The 14,530-nt window shown below is 37.1% G+C and overlaps 1 protein-coding gene across 2 annotated transcripts in view; it reads left to right on the forward strand.

Moving 5' to 3' along the window:
• The window catches only part of znf385c (zinc finger protein 385C), a 373,618-nt gene that overhangs the window by 144,867 nt on the left and 214,221 nt on the right, over positions 1-14,530 (forward strand). The gene's annotated exons all lie outside the window — the stretch shown is intronic.

The following is a 14,530-nucleotide window of genomic DNA, read 5'->3' on the forward strand; positions in this document are numbered from 1 at the left end:
CTAATTAAGTGCTGGTTGTGTGTGATGGTTGTGTTCCTGGGAGTGATGCTGCTCGGCTCAAGTTGGACGTTTTGTCATTCAAGTCACAGCCCTCGATTAGGACTCTGCCTCAGGTGATCAGTCACTCGGTTAAGTTTGACTCGTTCACACTCTTGCTCTTTCTTCAGCTTTGCAAATGTTATATACTACTTTCACTGTTGTCACAATAAACATCAAAAGGTCATAAGTAGGGATGCACCGATACGAGTATTGGGCATCGGCTCCGATACTCAGTGTGTGTACTCGTATTCGTTCTCGTAAAAGTAATCCGATACAAATGCACTGATACCACTTACAGCCGTGTGACAGTCACAGTTCAGTGCAGCAGGTACGCAGTGGTGGAATAATGTGTGGGGAGTGTGAAGAGTGTGGAGATTTTTCAAAATAAATGACGTTGATAAAAGTAACGCTGACTGCAAGTAACATTAAAGACACAGACAGATACGGACGCAGCGTTCTGTCCATCCTCTGCGTACATTCCATCCATTTTCCAGGTGCTGGCGGATGCGTACCCAGACGGAGAATACCACCGGGAGTACGGAGCGGTGTGGGGCGCCGCCAGCGGAAGTGAAAGTGGAACTTATCACTCATTTATTTTTCCCCTACCTGCTTTTAAACCTTAAGAGCGAAAACGCTGCAATATTAGTGTTGCCTCTGTCATCTCCATGTTTATTATCACTGACTCTCTTCTTCTTCTTCTCAAAAAACTTTACTCTTCTTCGTTGTATTTGTCCAGTATGGTTAATTCAGAGTAGCACCCCCTGGTGGATTAATTGACAAACGCTCATTCCAACACATTAAATGTCAGTAGCAGCACTTTGTTCCAGTCAGACTAATGACAACAACAATAAAGCACATTTACAAAAGGAACTAAGAACGGGAATGGGATTATTAAGTACTCGTATTGGTACTCGGTATCGGCAAGTACTCAAATGTAAGTACTCGTACTCGGTCTGGAAAAAAGTGGTATCGGTGCATCCCTAGTCATAAGTGAAGTATGCAGACAAATAAACTCAGTAAACCCCAGGATCATAAAGCGCAGGTTTAAGACGGACTGAAATGTGTTTGACTGCGTCTCCGTACTCCAGTCTATTAACGTGGCTTCTGCCCTGCAGTGAAGCACATGTCAACAGTCAGAGTCTAATTTGTTTGGACATATGTAAATGTATGTATGTGTGTGTCACAATCTGTCTTTCTGACAGACCGTGGCAATAATTCAGCCACCACCAGTTAAAACAGCCATCAGGATGGGTTTGGAAAAAGCACAGATCACAGCAGTGTCAAGCCCTGAAAATATATTTCTAATGCAGTAATGGACTGGCTCGCTTAACAGTTCAATTTCTTTGGCAGCTGAGGATGAAAATATGAAAAAAAAAAAAAAAATCCTTTTAAGTGCCAACTGCCTCACCAGTCAATTGTACATTATGTGATAAAATTAACACTACATAAATCAGTTTGACAGCAAAATCGGACTTTTGGTTCATCCCGTGTTCACTAAATGCAGATGTTGTGATTGTGTTTTTATTTTTGTCAAGCGTCTGCATGAGTATGAATTATTTATTAATTCCTGTTAGTATATAATGAATTACCTTTGAGGACTGATAATTGTGACTGACAAATCACTACTTTGCTTCATTTGATAACAGACATTAAAAAGTGTCAAACGCTACATGCATTGTCAGCTTTATTTGAGAAGAAAGTCAAGAATCCCAGAAAAAGCAGCAGTGTTTATACCCAGATTGGAGAAGTACATCATAAGTAGATGTACTCAAAAGACTAAGTGTAGCATTTTGTGTTTTCCAAAGCGAAAAGAGAAAGAACCCGAAAGCATTTACACGTCTTTGTCATTCTTTACAGCAAAGCTTTTAGAGAATTGTTCTAAAAATGCCGGCGCTGACAGAAAACTTTCACAAGAAAACAGCGCTTTCAGATTTTTCTCCATTAGTGTTGTCCACGTCTTAGATCAGCACATGAAAATGATTTATTTTTTTCTTTCCGAGCTGAAAATTGGGGTTTAGCATTTCTACAAAAACTGCTTATCCTACATTTTGGGGAGAACCTCCTCACCCATAAACCACCTATGGGAGTTTGTATGCTGATAAGTGCTGGTAAATATGAAACCTGTGTCCTGTGCATGTGTTCTTTTCAGGAAACAAACCCTCAAAAACATGATGTATTTTCCTCTTTAGGCATGCAAAAGCTTAATTCATTCACCCCCGTGCACAATTCCATGCACACACACTCCATCAGTAGTGTCAGGCCTTAGCAGTATTGGCTCCAGCTCTGTTGGGTCCAATCAGCCCTTATCAGAGTCTGTTCATCTGATTCAGCAGGTTCAGTCTGCAGCAGATTCAGCCTGTGAGATGGAGCTGTCTCACTCGTCCGTCTAGTGATTCAGTGAACCTACTAGCATTTCATGTAGTGATTCCTTAATTTCCCCCCTCTCTATGTCTTCTCATTGCCCAGGGCTGGCCACATCAGCTGAAAACAAGGCAAAGCAAAGCAAATCTTTGCAATGGTGCAGCTTCATTTTAGGCACATGAAAGCCTACTCAGTTCGAGCTTTTTTCTTTTTGGATTACAGACTAAATGAACAGTTTCTTTCCCAAAGCCATAACCACACTTTGAACTAAAGGCGCAGAGAGTGAAATCATGGAGTGCAATAAAATTTATTTATTTACTTTTAACTTACTAACGGAAATGTATGAATGTTTGTTGAATATTTGTTGTTGAATGTTATAATTATGAACGTTTTTTAGAGTATCTTTTATGGAAGTGCATTCAAATTTCATTGTACGAAAATTAGGTCTGTCAAAATGAACGTGTTACGCAAATTAATCAATCATTATGATTAATCTGATTAAAGTAAGAAGAGTTACCGATGTGCATGTGCAAATGGGCAGTTGATCCGGTAGTGACAGGCAGCAGAACCAACCCATAAAGATGGAAGACACTAAACAGCACGTTGGTCCTCTGGATGGAAATATGAGGACAAAAAAAAACAGACTTAACAGTTGTTTACAGTCTTTTTGTTGAAACCGTTAAAGGTGTTTAATAAACACATCCATCCATCCATCCATCCATCCATCGTCTTCCGCCTTTCCGGGGCCGGGTCGTGGGGGCAACAGTATAATCAGGGATGCCCAGACTTCCCACTCCCCAGACACCGCTTCTAGCTCTTCCGAGGCAGTCCCAGGCCAGCCGAGAGACATAGTCTCTCCAGCGTGTCCTAGGTCTTCCCCGAGGTCTCCTCCTGGTGGGACATGCCCGGAACACCTCCCCAAGGAGACGTCCAGGAGGCATCCGAAACAGATGCCTGAGCCACCTCAGCTGGCCCCTCTGGATGTGGAGGAGCAGCGGCTCTACTCAGAGCTCCTCCCTGGTGGCTGAGCTCCTCACCCTATCCCTAAGGGTGCGCCCAGCCACCCTATGGAGGATCCGGGATCTCTTCCTTTCGGTCATGACCCAAAGCTCATGACCATAAGTGAGTGGTGTTATTGGACTTCTGTGCTAGCCACTATTTGTCCATAAACACATTAAGCGTATATATATTCCCATCTTTGTTTTGAGTCTGTTTCCTCAAGCAAAATGGAATGCGATTAATATAGATTAAAAACAAATGCAATTTAATCATGATTAATTTAAATTAATCCACAGCAACCCTGAGATTAATCTGATTAAAAATTGAGTCGTTTGACAGCACTAATGAAAATCCAATGACAATAAAGTCTCATGTTATTCTTATTCTTATTCTTACATAGACTATCCAGTTATTTCATCTGACAGAAGTGTGGAACAGAATGCCTTTTGGCAGTTAGCTTGCTACCAGCTCTGGTTTTAGCTGCATGTTTAAGTGCAAATTTTAACAGAGGATATGAGCTGTGCTAAATATTTGATGATTTACCCTCTGTCATTGCAAGTTTCCTGAGGTTATCTTGGAGTGTCAAAAGTCTTACATGCATAACACAGTCAAGCATGCAAGAAACTTCATAATTTGTACAATATACCACGCAGTCTGTCATACATGCAGGGCACGCCTTGTCTAGTCTAAATTCACTGCTTTTGTGCACTGCTGCAGGTGATGCAGTCTGCATATAAAAAAGTTTGTGGGTGTGTGTTTGTGTGTTGTGTTGTTTTGTGTTGTGTTGTGTGTGGTGCATAGTGCATGCTGAACTGTTGTGGTGTGCAGATTCTCTCTGACATGCAGTCACAATCACACAGCCTTATCTCTGCTCACCTTCTGCTGACTCCCCCAGGCAGCCAGCCCTGCTGTGTCCTCAGCTCCACCACAGCTTCTCTGCTGCGTTGGTGTGTGCGTCCGTGTATGTACGTGCGTGTCTTGCATGTCTGGCTCGGATATTTTTAGAATCCTTAAATGCTGCAGTGTGTGTAACTTGTGTTGTGGAAACATAAATATGTGCCCACGCTCGGGTGCATCTGTGTTTGTGTCAGCCCACATATGTACAGTAACGCCATCTCTTCCTGGTATAGACGTTCATGGGCTTTTGGACTCAATCAATAAAAAGCAGAACAAATAGGAGTTTTCAATCTCTGGGTGTTTACATGCGTGTGTTTCTTCCGGCGAGTCGTCTCCATGTCGGCGTACATTCCCCCCCTCTCTGCTTCACTGAGCTGACAGTGGGTCCGGGCTCTTTTTCTATCCTCCTTGTGCCCCTCCTTCCTCGTTTCTTCCTCCTCTTCTCTTCTCTTCATTCTTCCTCCATGGATGCTGGACATGCAGCGTAGTTTATGAGTCGATTGTGTCAACTAAATGAGGTTAAAGATGGGGTAGGCAGACTGTTTTTGGCATCATTGGCATAAAAAAAAAATCCATAATAATGTGATTTTAGTGGTTTGAGAGGAAATTAGACTACTGCACCCCTTTTTGTTTGAGGGGGAGGTCTACAAATGCACATTTTGGGGGTAAATTCTGTTATTCTTCACATAATTGGAATGATACATGGAAGCAGCAATTGTAATAGGAATATGTATTTTTATTTATTTTGTTTCTTACATGTACAAATACAATCATAATGATAATATTGTGAGGACCCAGAACATCTCTTCATTCCCTAAAGGTACTGCCCCTCTAAAAATAAAGCACAACACAAGAACAGGATCGGACAGGAGTCGTTATTTTGTGTTTGGAACAGGAAGGGAGTATTTTTGTGGGAATCAGATGGGACAGGAGTCCTCTAATGCTTATGCCTGTTCTAAAGAACCGCAGAAAAAGCATCTGTGTTTGGGTCTAATGGTGTTTATTTTTCTTTACCTGTTCCTAACTTCTGCCTACTGCAACTATAAGTCTGGTTTTGTAGTTTTTTTGGGGGGTGGGGGCGTTATTTACACATCGACTCATTTTATTTAATTTCATTTAGTGCTTTATTACAAGGACAATGTTCATTAATCAACAGAAAAAAAAAACAACTGTAAATGACCAAGAATCAATTTTTATCAAAAAATCAGCCTAAAAACAGAAAGGAGAGGAGAAAACAAATATTCTAAATAATACAAATCATTAAATAAGACCGGGGGAAAAAAACTAAAAAACAACACAGTGTAACAGACACCAATCCATATTAAACATAACAAGTCACGTATAACACATTTTCAAACTGTTGTTTTTGTCATGAGTAATTTCACACAGAATGTGAGGATTATGTGGCATACAAGAAGTGACAATTTTTTGGCAAAGTGTCCAATTTTTCTGAGCTGTCATGGTCTGGATAAAGGCCTCAAGTTGTGCAAAATGGATGCTATATAACAGCTACAGTACTGGAACTGTTGGTTGTTTGTGTTTGTAGGCGTCACAATGATCCAGAACCAAACATTATGAAGATAATGAAGTGCAGGGCAGTGTGTGGAGTAGCTTATATAATATTAATGTCATACCAATCAAATGCATACGAATGTAGAGTTATTTACCTGGAAATTGCTTCTAGACGACGCAATATATTAGCCATTGAAGCATGTATGTTTTTATTATTATTATTATTATTATTGTTATTATTATTATTATTATTATTATTGTTCTTCTTTTCTGATGTTTGAGCTACCACAAATCTGTTCGGACCTTTGAAATATTCAAGTATTTCACATTATCATGTAGTTTATTCTTCATTTCCCTAATGTAAAATGTAAAATGTAATATCCACAGGGATGGCCATTATCATAAAGCAAAGCATGTAAATTATATATTCAACAACCGTCACTTAGCAATTCTAAAAACAGCATGCAAACATACAAGAAGATATTCAGTGGTGTGTCTTTTGGTGTGCATGTTTAGTTGCACTGTAGCATCTCATTTTTATATATATATATATATATATATATATATATATATATATATATATATATATATATACACACACACACACATATATATGTGTGTATATATATATATATATATATATGTGTGTGTGTATATATATATGTGTATGCCAAAATTAACACATTAACATGGATTACTCCATCATCATGATTAATCAGATTAAGCATTTTAACACAATTAACACACTCTGCCAGTGCATTTGGGGCAGTTTGTCCAAGTAGCGTTAGTGTCTCACATGTGCAATCGGGCAGTTGATCCAGTAGTGACAGGCAGCAGAACCAACCCATAAAGATGGAGGACGCTAAACAGCATGTTGTTCCTCTGGATGGAAATATGAGGACAAAAAAATAAAAACAATACAGAACAGTCGACCGACATAAAGTATTATACACACTCTGCAGGAAGGGGTTTTCTTTTCAACAAAGCACTTTCAGTTTAAAAAACCTCCTTAACGCTAAGCATACATTAGTTGGGGATTCTGCTAGCACTTTGGCTAATGCATCACCCAGCACGTTAAGTGCATATATATTCCCTTCTTTCTTGAGTTTGTTTGCTCATACAAAATGAAACATGATTAATATACATAAAAAATGAATGAATAAACAGATTAAAAATCTTAATTGTTTGACAGCACTATAATATATATATATGTGTGTGTGTGTGTGTGTGTGTGTGTGTGTATATATATATATATATGTATAAAACACTGTTTTAAACGTTCCCCAAGGGACTGAAGAGACTGATATGACATTTGGAGACGCAGATATAACATCTGGACTCTGTGTAACTTACCTGATCTGGGTGTTGTATTGTATTGTAATGCAAATATTGATTGGTTTGATGGAAAATTTGACAAATTTCCTCTTACTGTTGGCGCACATATGCAGTGAAGGTGGTGTCGTACTTCCTCTTCCACACTAATAATCACCAAGAAACCAGTCCTGAGATAAAAGACCAGTCTTGATCTTTGGGTATTAATTTTTGCTGTAATTAATTTTCACTTAAACAAAACTGTGCTCCTGACAAAGAAGCATCCCATTACTGAACCAGAGTGATTCCCACACTTGCTCATTCCGTCTCCCCCCTTCCACTCACACACATGCGAGTGAACTGTGTGGTGCAACAATAAATTACCGTTCTTTTCATGGCAGATGAGCAAATGATGATGGAAGGGTATGGGGAGGGAAGGTGGAGAGAAAGGCAACGAGGGGAGTGGGCAGCGGCCTGGCCTGACGCGACCCATCCGAAGCATCTGTGGACGTATAAATCTAACACACTGACAACACACTGTTGGCCTGTGTGTTGCTGTTTGTGTTTTCTGTTGCGTTAATTCCTATTAGCTTTTTGAGGACGGTATAAACATCTCATATAAAACTGAGAATGAGAGAGAGAATATTTGCATTTGTTGTTTTTTTTTTTTTTCATGGTACTCCATATCTCATTTTCCTTTAATTTGTGTATTTTTGGCAGTGTGTGTGCCAGTGTATGGTTGTGTAATGCGAGCCTCCACTTCATGGTTAGTATCTTCATCATGGTCCCTGTCTGACTCTATCTCTCTGGCTCTGTTTTAATAAAGCGTGAGTAATTGGATTAAAGGCAAGGATTTTCTGCATGAATGCATTTGCGCATCTGTGTTTTATTTTGGTGCTGCTCTGCTATTTTCTTATTTTACCCCAGCAGAGTGAAATGACTTCTCCTTTCTAACGCCTTTGGATATATATTCAAGTACATTGTGCTACATTGTCGCGGCGTACGTTCACACCTTGATGCATCGTCAAGTTTGTGGCATTTACGGTCGATGCTTGGGATGGTTTTATGAGCTCATCAGTTCCAATGAAAGCTTTTTATAAGCTCATCAGTTGCTATGAAAGATTATGGAGAAATGACTATGTAGTGGCTGGTAAAGGCCTCTGTCTAATTCCTGGAAACCTAAACAACAGAATAGATCTACTGCCAGTGAGTCCTAGAATGACATATGTGAGTGTTGGTCAGATTTGCTGGTCGAATGCCTCTGTAGGACGATGGATGCAGTAAGACAAGGACAGAAAAAACACACGATATTAAAAGGCAAACAACTGTTGGGTGTTGGGCTGGGACACTCATGATCAAAGTTCAGGTTTAGTTAGAGTTAAGACTAGATCATGTTTAGATGATGTTAGAGACTGGTGGGATTGTTACACATGGGCACAGATACATTTATTTTAGCTTTATTTATTGATTTTTTCTGTATTGTCACAGGACTACGGTCATTAAAACAGAATTATTTTGCTGTTTTTTTATTGTTGTACTCAAGAGACAAAGTTATGGCCGAGACTGGAGTATATCGAGACTGAAATGAGGCTTTGAGGGGTCGACAGTAATGCAGATATTTTACAAAACTCATGTGTTTCTCTACATTTAGGCATCTCATATTCTGTGGAAAATGCAGAGATTAGAAAAGGATGTCATTACACCCAAATTTGCATATGTCTGTTGTTGCTTTCTGTAACGAACCTGCCTCTTGAACATCACATAGTGCTTGTATAGGTGTACAGTCGCAGAAAAAAGTAATAGACCACCCTTTGTTTTCTTCACTTCACTGTTGTAAGCATTTATTATTTATAATAATGATAATTAATGGCCAGATATTGAAAGTTAAGTTCTTGCTGAAAACAAAGGTGCAAAAGAATTGGCAAAAAAGACCTTTTCTGACACTTTTATTGCAAAGAAAACATGTTGACACCTAGGTGGCCTGTTATAATGACAGTTTTAAAAGGGTTAAGCACTAACAACATGTTAAGCTAAATTACCTTAAGTGTTGGTTTGGGTTGTCGACGTACATTCCTTATGTAGTTCGTGCTACAGGACCAGTACATGTGTCCGTCTCCCAAATTTGTCTTTGTCTTCTGCTGCAGTTAAGACATTGATACACAGTCACAGAAAAAATTATTAGGCCATCAAAAGTCATCAAAAACAATGGTTTTGCAATCAAGTACTAACTCCTGTGTGTATCATGTGACTAAGACAGACAGAAAAGAAAACATGGAATGCCTAAAAGCACTGTTTTTGTCAGTACAATGTCATAGATATTGATGTAAGTACTGAAGGGATTTTGGTTATTATCAAGAAAACATGGAAAATGGATAGATATCAGCTCTGAAATTAAACTCTAATGAGCTATTTTTGTTGTTATCATTATATTTGTCCAAACAAATATACCTTTAGTTTTACCAGGCATTAAAATGAACAAGAAATTGAAGAAAACAAAGGTGGTCTAATATTTTTTTCCACAACTCTATTCTATTCTATTCTATTCTATTCTATTCTATTCTATTCTATTCTATTCTATTCTTAAATGACCTATGAACATGTTTTCAACATCTTTTCATGTTGTGGTAGTATCATTATTACTATAACTTTTAGTTTTATTTTGTTTTCTATATGTTTTTACTGTGAATGTAGTCGTGGAAAAAATTATTAGACCATTAAATGTCATCAAAAACAATAATTATGCAAACCAGTACTAACTCCTGTGTGTATCATGTGACTAAAACAGACAGAAAAGAGAACATGGAATGCCTAAAAGCACTGTTTTTGTCACTACAATGCCATAGATATTGATGTAAGTACTGAAGTGATTTTGGTTATTATCAAGAAAACATGGAAAATGGATAGATATCAGCTCTGAAATTAAACTCTTATGAGCTATTTTTGTTGTTATCATTATATTTGTCCAAACAAATGTACCTTCAGTTGTACCAGGCATTAAAATGAACAAGAAATTGAAGAAAACAAGGGTGGTCTAATATTTTTTTCCACAATTCTATTCTATTCTATTCTATTCTATTCTATTCTATTCTATTCTATTCTATTCTTAAATGACCTACGAACATGTTTTCAACATCTTTTCATGCTGTGGTAGTATCATTATTACTATGACTTTTTTGGTTTCATTCTGTTTTATGTCTGTTTTTACTGTGAATGTACAGTTGTGGAAAAAAATATTTGACCATTAAATGTCATCAAAAACAATAATTATGCAATCAAGTACTAACTCCTGTGTGTATCATGTGACTAAGACAGACAGAAAAGAAAACATTGAATGCCTAAAAGCACTGTTTTTGTCAGTACAATGTCATAGATATTGATGTAAGTACTGAAGGGATTTTGGTTATTATCAAGAAAACATGGAAAATGGATAGATATCAGCTCTGAAATTAAACTCTAATGAGCTATTTTTGTTGTTATCATTATATTTGTCCAAACAAATGTACCTTTAGTTTTACCAGACATTAAAATGAACAAGAAATTAAAGAAAACAAGGGGTGGTCTAATATTTTTTTATGCAGCTGTATTCTATTCTATTCTATTCTATTCTATTCTATTCTTAAATGACCTGTGAACATGTTTTCAACATCTTTTCATGCTGTGGTGGTATCATTATTACTATGACTTTTTTGGTTTCATTCTGTTTTCTGTCCGTTTTTACTGTGAATGTACAGTCATGGAAAAAAAAATTAGACCATTAAATGTCATCAAAAACAATAATTATGCAATCAAGTACAAACTCCTGTGTGTATCATGTGACTAAAACAGACAGAAAAGAAAACATGGAATGCCTAAAAGCACTGTTTTTGTCACTACAATGTCATAGATATTGATGTAAGAACTGAAGTGATTTTGGTTATTATCAAGAAAACATGGAAAATGGATAGATATCAGCTCTGAAATTAAACTATTTTAAAGCTATTTTTGTTGTTATCATTATATTTGTCCAAACAAATGTACCTTCAGTTGTACCAGGCATTAAAATGAACAAGAAATTGAAGAAAACAAAGGTCTAATAATTTTTTCCGCAACTGTACAACTGGATTTTCTATTTTCTGTAACTTCTGCTGCTTCCGTCTTGGCCTGATCTCAGTGACTCATTTTTCCTGGTTAAATAAAGGTTAATGAATGAATGGAAGTGTAGACACAGGTACTATTAACTCAGTCTGAGCATCACTTCTGATTATGGAAGTCTGTTGAAATACAACGTGGCTGCAGAGTGGTGCACCTCGTTCCCCTTCCTCCCACCTCTGACCCCCATCGCCGTCCTCTCTCCCTCCTCTTCTGCTTCGCCCCAGGGTGCGTGTCTCTGTGTGATGGTGGTTCAAACTCTGGGAAAAGGTCGACAGCCATACCGGGTCAACAAACAGGGCCCACTAGAGCGAGAAACACGGGGAATGGTGCTTATAGGGCCACAGGCAGGAGGGGGCATCTCTCAGAAATCAAACGATGTCTGTGTTTACCCGAGCTCTGACAGGTCGTCCAGCCCTGTCTCTGGAGAAGGCCAAGTGAATCACACCATCAGTCCTTATCTGGCCTGTCTGATACACAAACCCATATTGCTACAGCCACCACAGACATATCTGCTAAATGAATTGGACAGTTTGCTAAATGTCAGAAAATATCAGTCACTTTCAGAAGGATTTTGTCAATTCGGTCACCTAGCATGACCTGGTTTTTCACTCAGAGTTCCTGTCATTTCCTCCCCTTGTGTCCTTTTTCATTTCAGACAGATTGTAACTCATTTAGCTTCATTTGCATAGGTTATTTATGGTCTTTTTTGGCTGTTGTTGTTGTTGCATGGTAACCCTCAAAAGCCTAAACAGCCGCTGGCGACCCAAAGCATCTTCTGATCTAAATTTTTTACTAACTATTGAACTACTAGTCTCATTAATACACTGAATAATTCCGGTAAAATGCAGTTTCTCAGCTTTTCAGTGGCATCACATATGACTCATCGGACATTCAGAGGTTCTATAGTGAACGTGGAAACACCGTCATCTTCTTCAACATGGATTCAACAGTAAAACTCATGTAGTTTTACACATGAGTGGTTGGAGATACTTAAGTTGATTATATATTTTGCTAAAATAGCTGTTTTTCTTGTAGATTTTTTTCTGTTTTTGAATAATACCCTTTGAATTTATTCTTAACCTTTACATGATCAGTCAGTTGAATATAGGAAAATACCAGATTTTCACCGGAAAATGTAATTTCAGACAGATTGTAATTCATTTAGCTTTATTTGCATTAGTTATTTATGGTGTTTTTTGACTATTGTTGTTGTTGCATGGTAACCCTCAAAAGCTTAAACAGCCGCTAGTGACCAAAAGCATCTTCTGATCTAAAATGTTTACAAATTATTGAACCATTTGTCTCATTAATACTCTTTAATAATTCTGGTAAAATGCAGTTTCTCAGCTTTTCAGTGGCATCACATATGACTCATTGGATGTTCAGAGGCTCTGTAGTGTACGTGGAAACAATAGTCGCTTTTCCATTGACCCTCAAATTGCGCAAATATAACTTGTGCATAAAAATTTACTTAATGAAAAAACGACAATTTCGCCAAAAGTCTCATTTTTTGATTAAAAGTTTTTGGGCTGGCAAGAGGTGGTTTTTCGGGTGTAGTGCAAATGGTATATGACGCAAAACTGCAATGAAAAGACCTTTTTTCGCAACTAGAGTCAGGTGAATAAAAAAAAATGGGTGCTGATGTATGTTAAAACAAGCGAAGAAGAAGAAGAAACATGTCGTGGTATGTGCGGACACACCAGGAAACCCAATAATTTTTTAATTTAGTACGAGATAGAAGGGTAATATATAATAATAATGAATATATCTGTAAATCAACACCATATTTATGTTCGTTGCCATGTTTATGGAATGACTTCTTGTGTCATCTTGTGATAATAAATAAACAAATCCTCGCATTTGTGATTTAATGGAAAAACCGACATTACGCACTTCTGTTTTTTCAAAATTTAGTAAATATCAGTAAAGTTTTGCGCAGATGTCCAATGGAAAATTGACTAATGCCATCTTCTTCATCATGGAGTCAACATTAAAACCCATGCAGCTTTACAAATGTGTGGTTGGAGATACTTCATTTGATTATATATTTTGCTGAAATAGTCACTTTACCTGTAGTTTTTTTCTGTTTATATATAATAACCTTTGAATTTACTCTGAACCTCTACATGATCAGTAAATTGAATATAGGAAAATGCCAGATTTTTACTGGAAAATGCAATTTCAGACAGATTGTAACTTATTTAGCTTTATTTGCATAGGTTATTTATGGTGTTTTTTGACTATTGTTGTTGTTGCATAGTAACCCTCAAAAGCCTAAACAGCCACTAGCGACCAAAAGCATCTTCTGATCTAAAATGTTTACTAACTATTGAACCACTAGTCTCATTAATACATTTAATAATTCCGGTAAAATGCAGTTTCTCAGCTTTTCAGTGGCATCACATATGACTCATCGGATGTTCAGAGGTTCTATAGTGAATGTAGAAACATCGTCATCTTTTTCAACATGGATTCAACAGTAAAACTCATGTAGTTTTACAAATGAGTGGTTGGAGATACTTCATTTGATTATATATTTTGCTGAAATAGTCACTTTTCCTGTAGTTTTTTTTCTGTTTTTAAATAATAACCTTTGAATTTACTCTGAACCTTTACATGATCAACAAATTGAATATAGGAAAATACCAGATTTTCACTGGAAAATGCAGAAGATAGAATAATAAATAGTGGAGAAATCACATAGGGAAGGTTTGATGTAGAGACAAGGAAGTCACCACAAAAATAATTCTTGTGTTATATTGGTATCTATTATCCCTATCGGGTAGTATGGTGGGAAAGGGTGGGTTAGCACTAATGCCTCATAGATTGAAGGTTGTGTGTTCTCTCTGCGATATGTTGGTTTTCTCTGTATTCTTATGTTTACCATGGCAATGTCTATAAAATGACAAATATGATCAAATAATGTGATATTCTGCTTAAATATCATTGCAATATATTTTATGTATTCATTGTGAGGGTTTATGTTTGTTTACTTTGTCATCTAAAACACAAAATCTTTTCAGAATTAGTTTTTACTCAGTTGTACTCTTTTTATCATTATTATTATTTTAAATGTATAAAATTTCTGCAATCTTTGTCACATTCTGGCCACAAATAATAATTTAAACCACAAGTAGAGTAACTGTCAGGAAGAAAAATCAATATTTTAAATTTAAATTGAAAGAAATATTGATTTGACATTTGCCGTTATAATTATTGACCAGATCATATTTATCATGTTACTATTCCAAATCAGGGGTTATTTATCCTATATTTTTTG

The sequence above is a fragment of the Sphaeramia orbicularis genome, chromosome 8 (genome assembly GCF_902148855.1).
Source record: "Sphaeramia orbicularis chromosome 8, fSphaOr1.1, whole genome shotgun sequence".
Taxonomy (NCBI): Eukaryota; Metazoa; Chordata; class Actinopteri; order Kurtiformes; family Apogonidae; genus Sphaeramia; species Sphaeramia orbicularis.